Source organism: Eschrichtius robustus, chromosome 7 (genome assembly GCF_028021215.1).
Source record: "Eschrichtius robustus isolate mEscRob2 chromosome 7, mEscRob2.pri, whole genome shotgun sequence".
In the NCBI taxonomy this organism is placed as follows: Eukaryota; Metazoa; Chordata; class Mammalia; order Artiodactyla; family Eschrichtiidae; genus Eschrichtius; species Eschrichtius robustus.
Window position 1 is genome coordinate 96,228,847 of NC_090830.1, and position 12,129 is coordinate 96,240,975.

The 12,129-nt window shown below is 33.0% G+C and overlaps 1 protein-coding gene across 1 annotated transcript in view; it reads left to right on the plus strand.

Moving 5' to 3' along the window:
• Positions 1–7,836: 7,836 nt before the first annotated feature.
• PCDH15 (protocadherin related 15) overlaps positions 7,837–12,129 on the plus strand; it is a 1,145,650-nt gene continuing 1,141,357 nt past the window's right edge. The window contains exon 1 of the mRNA XM_068548948.1: positions 7,837–7,856. The gene's annotated coding sequence lies outside the window, so the exon portion shown is untranslated. The remainder of the gene's footprint in view (positions 7,857–12,129) is intronic.

The window sequence follows — 12,129 nt, forward strand, 5'->3', positions numbered from 1 at the left end:
CCCAAACTCCTAATTTAGGAGATAAGAATTATTTTAACAAGGTCGTCTTGTATAGAATTCTCTTGGTCTCAACTTCTCTCTCGTTGATAATAAGAATGTTACATTCTTATTATGTAACATTCTTATGGAAAGGAAGAATGTTTTTCACATGGGAATTCTGTCTCTTGTGTTTAAGAAAAAGAAGAAAGATTAGAGTGTTCTTATATTTGCAGTTTTTCTTAGTGCCTTTAGCTCAAAAGTGGCATATTTTGAGGTGGTGTATTCTGCCACCTTCAAAGGCATGCAATGAAGTGAGAAAATGAATTTACAAAAAAATATAACCAATATAATATGGTTAGTGCATAAAAAAGTTATAAAATAGATAAAAGCAATGGATAGAAGACAATTTTAAGAAGGAATCTAAAGGAAGAAAAAATGTTCCTGGATTGGAAGAATCAACATTGTGAAAATGACTCTACTACCCAAAGCAATCTACAGATTCAGTGCAATCCCTATCAAACTACCACTGGCATTTTTCACAGAACTAGAACAAAAAATTTCACAATTTGTATGGAAACACAAAAGACCCTGAATAGCCAAAGCAATCTTGAGAACGAAAAATGGAGCTGGGGGAATCAGGCTCCCTGACTTCAGACTATATTACAAAGCTTCAGTAATCAAGACAGTTTGGTACTGACACAAAAACAGAAATATAGATCAATGGAACAGGATAGAAAGCCCAGAGGTAAACCCACACACATATGGTCACCTTATCTTTGATAAAGGAGGCAAGCATATACAGTGGAGAAAAGACAGCCTCTTCAATAAGTGGTGCTGGGAAAACTGGACAGCTACATGTAAAAGAATGAAATTAGAACACTCCCTGACACCATGCACAAAAATAAACTCAAAATGGATTAAAGACCTAAGTGTAAGGGCAGACACTATCAAACTCTTAGAGGAAAACATAGGCAGAACACTCTATGACATACATCACAGCCAGATTCTTTTTGACCCAGCTCCCAGAGAAATGGAAATAAGAACACAAATAAACAAATGGGACCTAATGAAACTTAAAAGCTTTTGCACAGCAAAGGAAACCATAAACAAGACCAAAAGACAACCCTCAGAATGGGAGAAAATATTTGCAAATGAAGCAACTGACAAAGGATTAATCTCCAAGATTTACAAGCAGCTCATGCATCTCAATAACAAAAAAACAAACAACCCAATCCAAAAATGGGCAGAAGACCTAAATAGACATTTCTCCAAAGAAGATATACAGATGGCCTACAGACACATGAAAGAATGCTCAACATCATTAATCATTAGAGAAATGCAAATCAAAACTACAATGAGATATCATCTCACACCGGTCAGAATGGCCATCATCAAAAAATCTAGAAACAATAAATGCTGGAGAGGGTGTGGAGGAAAGGGAACACTCTTGCACTGTTGGTGGGAATGTGAATTGATACAGCCACTATGGAGAATAGTATGGAGGTTCCTTAAAAAACTACAAATAGAACTACCATACGACCCAGCAATCCCACTACTGGGCATATACCCTGAGAAAACCATAGGTCAAAAAGAGTCATGTACCAAAATGTTCATTGCAGCTCTATTTACAATAGCCAGGACATGGAAGCAACCTAAATGTCCATCGACAGATGAATGGATAAAGAAGATGTGGCACATATATACAATGGAATATTACTCAGCCATAAAAAGAAATGAAATGGAGGTATTTGTAATGAGGTGGATGGAGTTAGAGTCTGTCATACAGAGTGAAGTAAGTCAGAAAGAGAAAAACAAATACAGTATGCTAACACATATATACGGAATCTAAGGAAAAAAAAAAAAAAGGCCATGAAGAACCTAGTGGCAAGACGGGAATAAAGACACAGACCTACTAGAGAATGGACTTGAGGATATGGGGAGGGGGAGGGGTGAGATGTGACAGGGTGAGAGAGTGTCGTGGACATATATACACTACCAAATGTAAAATAGATAGCTAGTGGGAAGCAGCCGCATAGCACAGGGAGATCAGCTCGGTGCTTTGTGACCACCTAGAGGGGTGGGATGGGGAGGGTGGGAGGGAGGGAGATGCAAGAGGGAAGAGAAATGGGAACATATTGTATATGTATAACTGATTCACTTTGTTATAAAGCAGAAGCTAACACACCATTGTAAGGCAATTATACTTCAATAAAGATGTTTTAAAAAAAATAAATAAAAATTAAAAAAAAAAGAAGAAAAAATGGTTCTGATGAACCTAGGGGCAGGACAGGAATAAAGACACAGACGTAGAGAATGGACTTGAGGACACGGGGAGGGGGAAGGGTAAACTGGGACAAAGTGAGAGAATAACACTGACATATAAACACTACCAAATGTAAAACAAATAGCTAGTGGGGAGCAGCTGCATACCACAGGGAGATCAGCTCAGTGCTTTTCGACCACCTAGAGGGGTGGGATAAGGAGGGTGGGAGGGAGATGCAAGAGGGAGGGGATATGGGGATATCCGTATGCATATAGCTGATTCACTTTGTTATACAGCAGAAACTAACACAACACTGTAAAGCAATTATACTCCAATAAAGATCTTAAAGGAAAAAAGAAAAAAAAAAGCTAATTAAAACCTTCAACTACTTATATATTTTAAAAATACAAATTAAAAAATGTCATGAGTTTTTTAAAAATATAAACTGAGGAATATTAAATTTTTAAAAAATTTATTTGCGCATTTATTGATTCACATAGGGCAACACCAAACTGGAAACGGTTAGGAACATTCCACTAACAGGAGCTTGAGGAGAGAATTTTCTGAAGGAAAGACATATGCAATGTAAGGACATTATTGATTGGCTGTAGCTTAAAACCTCATTGGCTGTTTGTGATTGGTTACCCTTAGCGTTTTGATTTTGTAACCTTGAGGCATTTGCAGGCTTAGATTTTGGTTTGCTTATAGGCTGCCTCAGCATTAGAGCCATATCAGTCTCAGTCTAATGGCTTCCTTGTTTAATTAATTTAACAATTTTCACCTATGAATTTAACTATGCTTTTCTATGAGACTAGCTAAATCTGGGAAGGCTGGAAAACAATGGATGGCATGTAAGTTATCACAATTGTTTAAGATATTCATATATACAGTCTCCTTCACTGACATCACTTTACCTACACATAGTCATACACATACTCAAACATATGATCTTTCTAACACAGAAGCAAACTTGATGCCTATATTGTCATCTTACCCCCATAACATAAAATATTATAGTTCACTAAGGTCTTACTAGAGCTTTGCCAATTTAAATACAGAGATTCATTGGACCACTGGAGATAAAGAAAAACATTAAAAAGGTAGCTAGGAATTCGACAGTGTTTTTTGGTTGTTGTTGTTTTGGGTTTTTTTGTTTGTTTGTTTTTTCTTTGCCAGTTATAAAGCATAATCAATTATCTACAGGAATTCTTACTTTTCCCCAGCATTTGTCAAATGTAATTATATGGCTGTTTGTATGATAAAGTATGAACTGGAATCTGAGTGAAAGTAAGCAGCTACTGGTCTCTGCAATATGTCTCAGCTGACTTTTGCTTAAGTTTGCATAAGATAAATCTTTTTTGTAGATCTTTGTGTTTAAAAGGCTTCTGGAACTGTGAAGCTGTTTCCATCTTGCAAAAAACAATGCCTCTTTCTAATAAAAGCTCTCTCAAGCAAAGGCAATCTAAAAGAAAAATGTCTTTTAATAGTATGTATGTTTAAATCCTGCCTTTGTTTTAATATACATAAACTTGATTTCTCCTTCTTGCACCTTTGAATTTTTTCTTACATTCTAATGATACCATAAATATTCTATAAAATGTAATTTAAAAAATGGTGTGTTCTGTGTGAGATCTCTCAGCAGGAAAAAGTAACGACAAGATGCACACTCTTGAACCATGCCAAAAATAATTTCATGGAGTTATTGTAGCATGCTGAGTATTCAGAGGCCTTTTAGATTTCAAATTGGTATTGTAATGATTTATAATATCCAAATTCTCTGAAGTGGCCATTCATTGAACATCTTGTTATGCAAAATAGTCACTAAGCTTTCTGCAAAGACATATACTAATCACTTTGGTCACAAACATAACCCTGTTCACTTAGCAGCTGTTTCTAGGATTTTATGCCTATCTTTGACTAAGTTAAAACTATAAAAAAAAAAAAAAATTAAAAACCATGCCTTCATTTGAACATATTTGTGTTCCTATTTTGAAAGGAAAAAGATCAGAATATTTTGATTAGATGTGTACTTAGGTTTAAAAATGACCTTGATAAATATAGTGACTAAGAATGTCTTTTTTTAAAGAATTTCATAAAAAGTATGATTTTTTTGTCCATTCAACTTCTCTATTATACGCTGGCATTTTTTTCTGAAATATAAATTTATTCTTCTGATTAACAATACCTAGTTTATATTTCTTATGTCACTAAAAATACATTTTTCTAAGGGCTTTTAAGGAAAATAAGTGCAATATTTTAGATTTTTTTTTGAGAATCTCTAGATTTTTAAGCAGGTAAAGGGTCATGAAATCCATTCCATGACAACCAGGAAGAATTTATGTTATCTTCTCTAAAAGGTTTGATATGTAATATTCAAAATAGTTCTCCAATTTAAATGACTTCTATCACTTGGATTCAAGAAGGTCTTTTCTATTACTGCGAGATTCTTACTTTAACATTTTCTTTTTCTTTCTGGTTAAATCTACTGCAGATGTGACAATTTTGTGACACAGATCACCACTACTCAGACATTCCACATCCTGAACACAGCATCCTTTCCCAGATCAGTAATCAAATCCTCATTCACATAAAAATCCACTACCAAATGACTGCTATTAATTCTTGAGTTGAAGCCAGTGTCCACTTCTGATTTTAAATTGCATGGTCTTGAATCACAGATCTGTAAGACATGTTAGAAATCATCAGGTCCAACATACCAACTTTATAAATTAATGAATTAGAGTATAGCAGCAAAGAACTTTGTCAAATGCCAAATAGCAAAGTGAGCTGACACCCTCCCTCCTTTTTTTAAACTATAGGCACCTCCATTGTGTTACTCTCCTTTACTATATCATGGCTTAAAATATGCAGAGATTTTCTAAAGCTGGATGGAGTTGTTAGGGTGATGGTAAGAAAAATGAAACAACAATGACATAATTTCATATTTTTATCAACTTACACTTCTTTACTGTTTATACTGGATTCAAAATTCAAAATATCACCCTATTGTGAATGATGTTTTCAGAGACCGAAATTCCATTCTTGAAACATGAAGTCTTTTACCTTAATAAATCTCAAACCACTTCCTTTTCAGGTATTGTCAAGGTGGAGTGGTTGCTTAATTAGATCACACCATAAATCTATGGTTGTACATTTAATAGCACTGTTAAAGAGCTGAAGTGCGGTTAAACTATCTCATTGATTAAACACTGCATTACTACATCATAGAAGTCAATCATGAATAAGATTTTATAAAGCAAACAATTTTTGTAGCTAGTGATTCTAGCATTAGTTTGAGTTCATCAGATAACACATTTCCAGAGAGCTATGTGGAGTGGTGTGGGGTAAATAAATAGAATCTCTGCTTATGTTACTTATTCTAGCTAATATTGGGGCAGTTAGAAAAGCTTGGGTTTACTCTTGGTACTACACAGCACTCTAGAGGAGGTACTGTCGAAGTATCAATCTAGAAAATGAGGTTTTTAAAACATTTAATAGTCAAAATAAATGAAATACCTCAGGAGCTGGTATTAACCTCAGATGTCACCTTTATCCTACCTCTCAATTTTTGTAAACATATAAACTGTTTATTGAAATCCTGCACTCTGGATATAAGTTCTGATTTCTAACTTCCCAAATCTAGGATTGATGATATGTGTTAAAAAAAAAAAAAAAAAAAAAAGTAAAAATTTAAGTCATTATTTGGTCTTTGAAAGTATAATGATAATGTATACATACAGTCACATAAAATTAAGTTTTTTTACATATCATTTACATTGCTGAAGTTGTACAAACTTCTGTTTCATTCATCTTTCATTCTGTCAGTCTTGAGGCATTAAATACCCTAAATATTAATTTGCAAATCTTCTGCAGTTTCTTTTACATTTTATAACGTGTAATCATTACTCGGAGATCATGGTGAGCAACCCCACCGTATTACCAAATAGACCCAAAGTACAGTGCAACGTGGTTTATTTAGAATGGAATTAATTGAGGGTTCAGCACTATTCAGAAATGTAGAGAACCCCTAGAGAAAATCTAGCCATTTCTCTTCTTTGGAGCTATACTCAGAGCCCATGTACTTTCAGGAAGTCACTAGAATAATTGTCCTCTTATTATGGTCAATGTTGATTAAATCAAATACAGTACCATATCCTTTTTTATAGTTGTTATTAAAGTCTGTGAAGAAATTATCTATGTCATGAGTTTCCAAAATGTGTTCTATGAGGCCGTAGAGTTTTAAAAAAATGTCCTTGATGCTACCAAAGGGCCAGAGTGGGCCTGACAGGTAGTGGTATAAATTTTGAAGATCTTATCAAGCCCCATCCATAATTTGACTATAAAGATTCAACTGATATGTCTTATATATTGATGTTAAACTTACATTTTATTGTGAAAAAAAGTGAATATGCTGCTTAATTAAAAAAGATTAAAACTGTCATATTCATTTTTTCCTTAAAGTTAGATATTTCCTAGTCCCTAAAGAGCTATAAAAATTCACTTTTATGCATTTCTTTTTACTTTGTATATAAATCTTAATATATTCATGTAAACATCTATTTTCAAATTTTCAGTTGTGTGTTCTAAATTTTTATAAAGAATTATCTCCTTTCTCATGATGTTATTTCCTTTCTGCTATTTAATGTAGATCATTTTAGAAGTACTGTTTTAAAATATAATTTTTGTATATTGATCTCTATTTCTTCAGTAGTTCACAAGCAAAGTTTGGTTTTGAGAAACAAATAATTATTTTTGTTTTTCATAAATTAAGTGCATCTGTCAACCTCATATATTCTACAGAGCTTCAGGGGAACATGTTTAGGTGTTTGAAACAAACTATAGCTATTTCCATCTGTATCTGTATGTATTTCCTGATATGTATATACTCAATGCAGCACTAACTAATAGAATTATAAGAATTATGAATAATTAAGACAGAGTGTTCAATTTTGAGGAAGATTAAAACCTAGTAGCAGTAATAGCAATACCTAAATTGTCTTAGGATTTTTTATTACATTATCATAAAATTATCCATTTCTTCTTTGATAAAGCATAGGGGCAAAATTTGTGAACCTAAGGAAATAATGGTATGGTATAACATTCTGAAGGCTAAAATTGCTTTAGACTCAAAAGTAACCTTCAATCTATATAGTTGTCCTTAATTGTCTTGAATCTATTTAACATATTATAAAACAATATTTTTAAAGTATCATTGAAGGAGACTTCATACTGTGCTTCCTTGTTAACACTCTGGTCAAATGACATAAAAATTTGCAGGTGGTAGTGAAATTTTGTTTTCTAAGTAAAGAACATTCATGGAGCATTTATGATGGTATGCATCCTGAGAGTTAAGTTTTCAATCAGAATATGTTGCTTCCATAACTTCTAGTTATGATTGCAAGATTTGCTTTTCAGAATTTGCATTAAATCATTTTAAGCATAAGTATAATCTATAAGAAAATGAATTGCTTCTATGTTCTGCACCTGAACAAAGTGTTTGCTTTTGACGTGGCATTGATGAATAACTCTGTTCTATAGGAAAATGGAAGCATTATTCACTACAAACAGTTGAAGTTGCCAGAACTACTGGTTGACAGAGGGACAAGACACAAGGGTGAGTAATGTTTATGTTTTTTTTTTTAATTATGTACTTCATATAATATTTTTTTTCTCCTTTGGAGAAAAACAATACATAGCATCTGTCTTTTATGTTAAGTTCATTACCTATATACAGAGTTTAACTTCCAGGCATTGCTCAACTTCTTTAAGCAGATATATGTAGGTCTGATTCATCTAAGCCAGAAAGAGAGAAAAGAGTTAATCACAGAGTTTATAAAAGTCTTTCCCCAAAGAAGTGAAATACCAGTATTTTCTCTTTTAATACATTTAAAACAAGCAAACCGTCAGCCCGGTTTAGATTTATTATTCGTCATTGATTGTCTCATTCTCTTGGAGGACATTCTGGCAGTAAAACAGTAGACACATTGCATCCATCATCATGTGTCAAAGGGCTATCAGGTCGATGGCTCTTTTTGAACTTTGCTGTTTCACAAAACCATAGCTGAGTATTACAGGCAGAAGTTTGACATTTTCAGGATGAAAATCAATTTTCTTTTATGTATTTGTGAAGTGAGACTTGTGCTTTGATTGCAGAAGAAATGGCTTTTGGAACTTTGGAGTAACAAAATAGGAATTAAGATAAAATTTGGCTAATAATAGCTTCAGTGAAAGCAAGGAGAAGTATATTTTGTGGTCTAATAATATTTTAAATCCATGGAAATAGAACCAGAAATGGAAACTTATGGAAATAGGCACAGAAATAGGTAATTTCTTCCAAATCGAGATAGCAGTGGGTGAAATTTATATTTAAGGAGCTCAGTTAAAAGTGGAACATGATGTTTCAGAAAAACAAATGCTTTTAAAGAAGAAATACATACTTGTAATCTGCAATTCATAAAAAAAAAATAGTGTGTATATACATGCCTGCTTAGTTTTGAATCCCTCTCACTCCTAGCAGAATGTAGGCTCCTGAAAGATAAAGAACCTGTCTCTTTTGTCCACCATTGTACTTATAGCATCTATCTTAATGCTGTGGCATAGTAGACACTGCATAAATATTTACTATCTCAATATTTTAAAATATTAAAAATAATATATTTACAATGGTATATTTTTATTATATAACTATAAATGTGACATGAAAAGCAGCTTTGTGGGGGATTTAAGAATTTTGAAAATAAACAGTTGAAGTAATTTTCTCTTGTCAGTAATTATGAATTTTAAAAAATCTACTTACGTTTTAAAAGTGCTACTCTGGGTACTTTTTTGTATACATAAGATATGTCTGTGTAAGTGTATTTAAATATACCTGAGGCATTGTAATTCCAACAATAGCTTTATTCCTCATATATGCATATTTAAATTCCTGTGGAACAATGTATTTCAGATAATATATTTTTCATACAAAGGAACATGTACATTTAAAAAAAAATCATGATTGCATTTTGTTGATGAGTTCATAAAAGCATGAAAATAATAATTGAAAAGAGATTAATTTCCTGTCCTAAAGTTTCTTGCTGTTTATAGTTCAAGATAAATTCTGATGAATTTTCTCTGACTATTGAAATAAAATGTGTAAATAACTTATTATTGCAGAATTATTTTTAACATATGTTATTAACATACCAATTCATGTGTTTGCGTATGTTCGTAAGTAAAAATAGATAGACAGATAATCTTAGAGCAGGATCAAAGTTTCCAGCACAAACTCTCTCATATGCAACAGCTCTCAGTTCACCACCTTTCAGTAAAATAAATTCCTTGAAGCCTGAGAATAAGTATGCTTGATGTGCACCTCCCTACCCTACTTGTATAGTAAGAGTGTGTTCAAATATTGAATAATAAAGATGAGGCCATTATAACTCTATTTTACTAGAGGTAAAAAGAGTATCCTTGAAAAATATAGTAAAATATAGTATATTTTTGTTTTTCCTTTTTGAGATTTTAGGGAAATTCTTTCTTTGTGTGTGTATGTGTCCTGACCTTAGTATAAAGAATATCTGTTTCTCTTCTTGGGTAATTGATACACTGTTGGCACTGTTACGTAACAAATTACCAAGAAAACAGTCAAGTTGGAAAGGAATTTAGTAATTTTGCAGAAACATCCTCAAAATGTATTTCAACTACTTAAGTTTTATAAGCTGTTACCTTCCCTGTGCTCTGATTTTACTACTTAATATTTTATCTTAAAGCATTGTGTGAACCTATTTCAAATCATTTTTGTAATTAAGTATCATATTAAATAAATATATTTAACAGCTAAAGTATTCAAGGAAACATATACATTTATAGGTATTATTAATAGTGTTCTCAGTTGTACTAATAGGGCAAGGAAACAAAACATTGACCAAAGAGTATTTTAGAGATCATCAATGAAGGAACTTTATGAGGAATAGGTGAAGTCAAATAATACCACTGCCAAAATGTGGGATAAAGTTCCCTGAGTACATTAGTACTGAGTGCCTAAGTACTCAGGCTTTACTTGTCAGTTGATTTTTGCTCACTTAAAAGCTTAAGTTGGAAGGACAGAGGAACTGAGGCTCAAACCGGGGTCTGACTCTAAAACCAGAAGAGGGTCTACTACACCTTGCTGTCTCTCCTTTGATAATCGGAAGGCATCTGGTCTGGTTTAGAGTAAATGAGTTGCACGATTTATAAATCCGAGGCCGTGGATCTTAATATATCGAATTTACCTTTGTGAGGTAATCCTAGATAGTCTCTTTGGAGTATACATGTGTCAACTTAATTATAATTATTTTTGTATCGACTATTAGATTAAATGAATGGAATAACTAAATAAACTGTGCACATTTCCAAGCCTTTGGGAAAATAATGTATTTTGAGTTAGCATCTCTTTACATCATCAACATCTTTACTTCAGTTGAAGAAAAAACATCTAAACGAATATAAGTGAGGCAAACTATATTTTCTAAGGGAAGAATTGAGATTGAAGAAAGCAGTAATATAAGAACTAATAAGAAAACACAAAGTAGCTTCTACGTCTAATGGGGCTATTGATTGTGTAATCAATCACATTAATGTACCTACACCTGGTATTACTGGCTCCATTTATATTAGATTAAATAATTTTAAACCTGAGATCGAAGATTTTCCCCTCAAGTACATTTGCAGCTGTTTTGATGTTCATTATCCATGTCACTGAGATAATTACTGCCTTACTTGTTTATAGTACGAGGTATGTTTTAACTTTTACCTGAAGGAAGCTTAAGTGGTCCTTTTATCAAGGGTCAGGGAAGTTTGCTAAGGGGCTTAATTATATTAGAAAAAATCACTAGAAGAATAAGTGAATTCACAGAGAGTTAAATATTATCAGATGAGGGCAATACTTTAAAGGAAAAACTGCAATTCAGTTTTTTTCTTTTTTTTTCTTGCACTTCCCTAAAGCAGCATTAGCCAAACTGATGATCCTCAGGTAACTGGGCCTGAGATACAGTCCATTAAAAGAAATTCCATTGATCAAAAATACTTGGGAAGTCAGAGAAATGACATGAAAATTAGTAATACATAATAGGAATACAAGTAATATTTAATAGGAATCACAGGTTCAGAGAAGGTCTGCCTTATGAAAACTGTTAAATTTTATTTCTCTAACTTATTTGACCATTGAATTATTGTGGCTTTTGACCATTTTAATAACAAGATTTAAGTAAACTTTTCTGTAAGGGGCCAGATAGTAAATATCGGTGGCTTTGTGGGCTTATATATAATATATGGTCTCTGGGGTAACTACTCAGCCTTTGTAGTACAAAAGTGGCCTTAGATCATACATGAACAAATTAGCCTGGACGTGTTCCAACGCAACTTTGCCAAAAGAGCCAGTGGGCTGGATTTGGCCTGTGTGCAGTAGTTTGCCAACCCTGCTAAAGATACGCAGGGGTTCCTTTTGGGAATCTTTATTCTTGAGATCCTTCTTTATTTATAAAAACAAAACTCTCTAAATGTTAAGATTCAAGGAGATAACTCATCCTCTTTTCTGACTATAATTTTTGACAAGTATGTAGCAGTAAAGAAGGACATGATAAAGATAATCACTTTTTATATAGAGAAATCAACTCTATCAACCCCTGGTATCCGTGGCTATCACACCAATATCAGGATCTGTGCCAGGTACTGTGTGGCTAAGGAAAATGAATCACATACTCTCTCCCTGCCCTCAAGGAGCTTTATGCTCTACTGGGAGTGATGGTGATAATTTTGCAGAGGGCAGGGAATGGAACTAGTACACTCAAAAAATTAATAATGTGTGTGATATAAATGTCACATGAGAAGTAAAACATTTTCCAAGGAGATTAAAAGGAAAAAAATAG